Genomic DNA, 6,000 nt, shown 5'->3' with positions numbered 1-6,000 from the left:
GTGGTGACTTGTGAGCACTTCCCCCTGTGTTCACCCAGCTGACAGTAGATGTGAGTTTTTTTCCTTGTGTCCCATGTGTGTAGTCCCCAAGGATCACTTGTAGCCTTTTACCTCAGGAGGCTGCCTGCTTGCTTGCCTGCATTAGAGGAGAACAAGCCCAGCTTTCCCCCCTCCCCGCTGTCCTCCCCCCTCCTGCGGGGCGCAGGCGCAGCTCTCACATTCGGCTCTGCTCGGCACGGCTCGGCTATTTCCGCCTCTTTGTTTTAAACTCCTGCCGGAATTTTTTTCCTCTTCAATTCCAATCTTGTTTTTTTAACTAGGGGGGGACCGGTCGGGAGCACGAGTGAGCCCCGTGTGGCCCCCACACACATCCGTCCTTTTCCTTGGCTTTGGCAGCTGCACAGCTCTGCACACAGCGAGGCTTCTCCCCTTGCCCTGTGTGTGTGTCTGTGCTCTGCCCGGTGGAGAAACCCCCCCTCCAGCAAAGCAAGCGGCGGCTTCATCTCCACAGACACCCGGCAACTAGAGCGGCACCATTGCAGCAGGTCAGTGTGTGATCACATATCCCCACCACCCCTGCAAAGTGAGGGGGACCTGGGCTCCCATAGAGAGCAGTAGTCAGGATTGTGACTCCCCTCCCCACCTTATCAGCCCTCCCTTTTTTCCCTCATCTAGCACATCTCTTGTGTTTAAAGCCCCACACTATATATATATATATACATGTGAGTGTGTGCAACCATGCTACAACCCCCCAGTCATGTCTCCATCCTGTATTCCAGCACTCCACTTTCTGTGCCCCCCCCCCATGGCTTATGGCCTGAAGGGGGATTCACTAATGCATCTGCCTTCAACATCCCCCCCCCCCCCCAAGGTCTTCTCTGTTTATTTTCCCCCACCCCCTGCTATGGTTGGAGAACATTGCTAAATGAATTGCCCTTTTACCCTTCAGCTAACATCAGGTTTCATGGTCTACCTTGGTTTTGCAGCTTTACCAGTCTCAAGCCTTTATCAATCACCCCATGTCCCTCAGACTGTGGAGGTCTGGTGGGGTCTGCGGAGGTCTGGTGGGGTCTGCAGAGTTCTGGTGGGGTCTGGTGGGGTCTGCGTAGTTCTGGTGGGGTCTGCGTAGTTCTGGTGGGGTCTGTGTAGTTCTGGTGGGGTCTGCGGAGTTCTGGTGAGGTCTGCGGAGTTCTGGTGGGGTGTGCGGAGTTCTGGTGGGGTGTGCGGAGTTCTGGTGGGGTGTGCGGAGTTCTGGTGAGGTCTGGTGGGGTCTGCGTAGGTCTGGTGGGGTCTGCGTAGTTCTGGTGGGGTCTGCGGAGTTCTGGTGGGGTCTGCGGAGTTCTGGTGGGGTCTGGTGGGGTCTGCGGAGTTCTGGTGGGGTCTGCGTAGTTCTGGTGAGGTCTGCGTAGTTCTGGTGAGGTCTGCGTAGTTCTGGTGAGGTCTGCGTAGTTCTGGTGGGGTCTGCGTAGTTCTGGTGGGGTCTGCGTAGTTCTGGTGGGGTCTGCGTAGTTCTGGTGGGGTCTGCGTAGTTCTGGTGGGGTCTGCGTAGTTCTGGTGGGGTCTGCGTAGTTCTGGTGGGGTCTGCGTAGTTCTGGTGGGGTCTGCGGAGGTCTGGTGGGGTCTGTGGAGGTCTGGTGGGGTCTGGTGGGGTCTGGTGGGGTCTGCGGAGGTCTGGTGGGGTCTGCGGAGGTCTGCGTAGTTCTGGTGGGGTGTGCGGAGGTCTGGTGGGGTGTGCGGAGGTCTGCGTAGTTCTGGTGGGGTCTGCGTAGTTCTGGTGGGGTCTGTGTAGGTCTGGTGGGGTCTGCGGAGTTCTGGTGGGGTCTGCAGGGCACTTCGTCCCTCCTAGGGACTTTTATGGTAGCTGTGCAATCACAAAGTTATTTGTTTGTTTTTCTTTTATGCTGAGTTCTGTTGGGGTCTGTGGAGCACTTGGTCCCATCTGGGAACTTTTCTGGTAGCTCTACAATCACAAGGGCTGTGGAGCACTTCCTCCCTCCTAGGGACTTTTCTGGTAGCTGTGCAATCACAAAGTTTTATTTATTTTTCTTTTATGGTGAGGTCTGTGGCATTCTGGTGTTATAACGCTCAATGGCGAAGCCAGGCTAGGAGGGCAATCTGAAGAGATTTCATCTTACTTCCTGTTATATCTTCAAAGCAGACCGTGAAGGAAAATCTTAGTGGGATAACTGGGTTTTAACCATTGCTTTTTGTATCCCCAAAAAAAGAAATGGTTTTAGATTACTTAATTTTGAATTTCTCCCTTGCCAAAATGTGTACTCATTATGAGAATCCCATGTTGCTGTAGCACATATTTAACTTGCCTTTAAACACACAAACACTTTTATAGAGTAGTATGTTGCCCTGGCGTCTTTATTGAGCAGCTTATCTACGTCTTGTTTCTATTCACTTGATTGTGATTCTGAGGGTTATCAGAGTTGCTAGCTAGCAATATAATTTGTTTATTTGGGGCTTAGCAAGTCTTGCAGCAAGCTAGCCATGGACAGAGCAAATTTCTTTCCTGCAACCAGAGGTTGCAGGAAAGAAAATTTGCTAGGTTCCCCCATCAACTATGTCAGTGAATCCCATCCCCCAGCATAGAAAAAAGTGATTATTACAGCCGCTAGCAATCATCACATGTAAAATCCATCAGACTGGTTGTACCCAAGTTGATCGATCAACTTGGGTACATTCAGCCTGCCCATACATGGTTCAAATCTCAGCTGGTCTCTGCTGAACTGCCCAATATTTGAACCAGGTTAAGTTCTACCATGCTACCGTCCCGCCACTTTCTCTTACCAGTGTCGTTCCATGATATATGATGTTTTTTACACCAGGTAGTGTTTTCATGTATGATCTCAAAGGTTTAGATAACTTTTCCTTTAGACAATTATGTGAAGGATCATTCTTCTTGTTGTGACTTCGGGACAATGCTGCTATCACACTCTTTAACTTTTTTTCCCCACCTGAGTGTTTCTATCAGGGCCACTGATAAGGCAGTACAGTCAGCCCTCCTGTACTGGGCATGGGCCCCATTAGCTCTAAAGGGGGGCCTGGGCACCTGCTGAGCAGGAGGGCCAGCTGTACTGTCTTATTGCAAACCCTAATCTTCTTCTGCCTCCTCCTATAGAGCTGCCTTCTCCAGCTGCACAGCAGGGGAATTTGGTCTCAGCACATGTACTCCTTCCACCAGCTGTTCAGACCCCTGTGTACCCCATTCCCACACAGAGCGGCTTCCCTCCTCTCCTGCAAGGCAGCTACTATGGGCACATACAGGGATGTTTCAGGATGGAGAGCAGAGGAAGGGGCCGGTAAATATGTCATTTTCTTTTCCTGAATGAAATGAGTGAGCACCAATCACTAACAGTGTTTACTATGCTTCAGTTTATTAATGAGCAGGAAGCCTCAGAGCGCTTCCTATTCATTCAACTGTGCAGCTGAGGCTGCAGAGAAAGGGACTGATAAATCTATGTCCTCGGTAACTTTTGGCTTGGCATGTGGCCCAGTGATTTCTAACAGTATCCCTGGTTTCTATCAAAGCACTTTACTACACCTTGCTGCTAAGTCACTTTACTGTTCTTTGGGGGCTATGGTCCTAACATTATACTTTTTTTTTTTGTTTGTTTTTTTCAACCAGCGGGTTGAACATAAAAAGTGTGCCGATTACTCCCATTGTACTATTATGTTCTCATTCTTCATCGCTGTCAGGAGGACACAATGATTAGTATTGCTGGCTATATCCAGCGCCACTGATATGGTTGTACAGAAATCGACTTCTGTACAGCCAGGGTGCCCATTCATGGATCAAAATTCAGCCGGTCCCTGCTGAACCAGCTGATTTTCAATCCATGTATGACTGGCATAAAGAGAGGTTTTGGCTGAACTTGAAAACTCTAAACCTAATCTATGTAGCCCTGTAAAGAAGAAATCGCTATGCTTACCTGTTCTGCAGCCACTCCGATCCGGTCTGGTCCCACATTGAACGGTCTGCGGCGGCTTCAGTGTGTAGAAGAGGCAGCCGACAATGGAAGCCCCATAGTATCTCTATTGGGTGACATAATTTCCCAGCTGTTGACGGTTCTCTCCTGCACACAGCATCTGCCGCTGGAGACCGGACCAGGTCGGCTTCAGAAACATTATGTATAGTAAAAAATGTTTTCCTTCTTTACAGGGTTGGATAGATCAGCTAAGGAATGTGGCTGAGAGTAGATTTAGGATTAGCCCAGGTTCACACTGACAGCGGGAATGAAATTGTGCAAGTTCAGCGGAACTCAACGATTTCAGTCCCGACTTCGGGGGCGATTTCAGAGACATCAATGCAGGTTGCGGTGCAGTACAGAAACGACTTTTGGGAATCGGTGCGTTGTGGCAAATGCGGCGTCGCACCCTTTCGGATAGTGCCATCGCCGCCGATTTGGCATGCAATTTGACATGTTAAATCATATGCCAATTCTCTCCGATTCCAACCAGGGCAGAACTTCCACTCTTGTTTTCCCACTTTTGTCCCTGTTTCTTAAAGTTTTCCTTGTCCTTGACAACCAGACACTACTTTTATTTAAATCTTGCCTGTACTATAAAAAAAGTTGACAGCTGGAATTTAGCTTTTTTTGACAACATAGAAACTTTTTGGTTATTGCATACACAAGGCACTCATTGTTGGCAACAATTGTTTCCTTCTTTTTTCAGTGATGTTGGTTATTGTTCATTTCAGTTATTTTATCATTGATTTCTGGATCTTTTAAATATGAATATTCTATCTGAAATTCCTCAACTTGTTTTTTTTTTTTTTTTATATACACACCTGTTACTTCCCGTCCTAGTCCCGTTTAGCTTTTTTTCCATCTATCATTTTATAAAGATTATGAAAGTGATACTGGAAATCACGATATATGAAAAAGCATTTCTGATTAGCAGTTTAGAGGGTCAATTGGCATTATTAACTATTAAGTGTGTTTTTTTTTTTTCATTGGATGTGAGTTGCTAAATAACAAATGATCTGCACCCACCACCCATCTGTTTATGAATTATGTATGTCTCTCAAGGCTGGTATTCTATTAAGGCTGTGATATGCTGTTCTGGGTTTGAGGCTAGTTTTTATGATCTCTATGTATCTTTTTACATTGTTAGTGTCATTTGAAATGTTGTTAATGCTTTCCAGTGTTTCCATGGTACCTGGCAGCTTGTAACCGTTAAATGAAACATCAACACCTGCTTGTGACTTGACAATGGACGTTTCAAAATGCATTTGACTGCTTGTTATCTTGATGCAAAAAGAATGAATGTCCTGTGAATTAAAAGTAAATATGGTTGGTCTTTGATAATACAGCTTTCCGTTCTGTAGCCTATGGAAAGTTGTGTAATTGCGCTCGTTTAGAATCGTATAGCAATAATCTCTAGGTCAGTTATGTATGTTTGTAGGCATTTAATATAACAAATGTGAAAGCAACATATATTTGTGCACACCTTGCCTAAACGTGCTCAGCTTGGCTACACTCTTTAAGGTGGCCGTACACTCATCAAAAATTTTGCTTGTTCAACAGGGACCAACCAAATTCCAAAAAGTGTGTGGCCATCCCTATTGGACAGAAGTCTGTCCACTGATTGAAAAAGAGTTCAGTGGCTGCAGCCGCTGGTTAGTGTATTTGGGCAGGTGCAGCTGTCAGAATACAATGCCTGGGTCACAGGGGATTTCTCCATTCATCTCCTTTGGGCTGGCTGAATAAAAAACAAACAGCCTATGGTCAGGTTCAGTTGGCCACGTCTGACAAACATGGACTGCTGAAATGTTTACTTCCTCTGGCCCAAACTTCTGTCTGTCAATGACTTAAATCGGCAGTAAATGCAATTCATGGCATGTCTTGAATGTAATAGTTTTGATAAACGATTACATTGTTCTAATTTAAATAGTTACAGGTTTTTAATTGTGTGAAGCTGTAAGGCAAATTCGTTTATTGCCAGTTATAGGCTTCAATTGTGTCTATGGGAATTTTGCTTTGTACATGA

The 6,000-nt window shown here is 46.6% G+C and overlaps 1 protein-coding gene across 1 annotated transcript in view; it reads left to right on the top strand.

The window, feature by feature from the left end:
* Positions 1 to 349: 349 nt before the first annotated feature.
* The window catches only part of PCGF3 (polycomb group ring finger 3), a 114,937-nt gene continuing 109,286 nt past the window's right edge, over positions 350 to 6,000 (top strand). The window contains exon 1 of the mRNA XM_040361898.1: positions 350 to 545. The gene's annotated coding sequence lies outside the window, so the exon portion shown is untranslated. The remainder of the gene's footprint in view (positions 546 to 6,000) is intronic.

This window comes from Rana temporaria, chromosome 1 (genome assembly GCF_905171775.1).
Source record: "Rana temporaria chromosome 1, aRanTem1.1, whole genome shotgun sequence".
NCBI lineage: Eukaryota > Metazoa > Chordata > Amphibia > Anura > Ranidae > Rana > Rana temporaria.
Note: the sequence above shows the minus strand (reverse complement) of the source record. Positions and strands in the feature narration are given on the sequence as shown.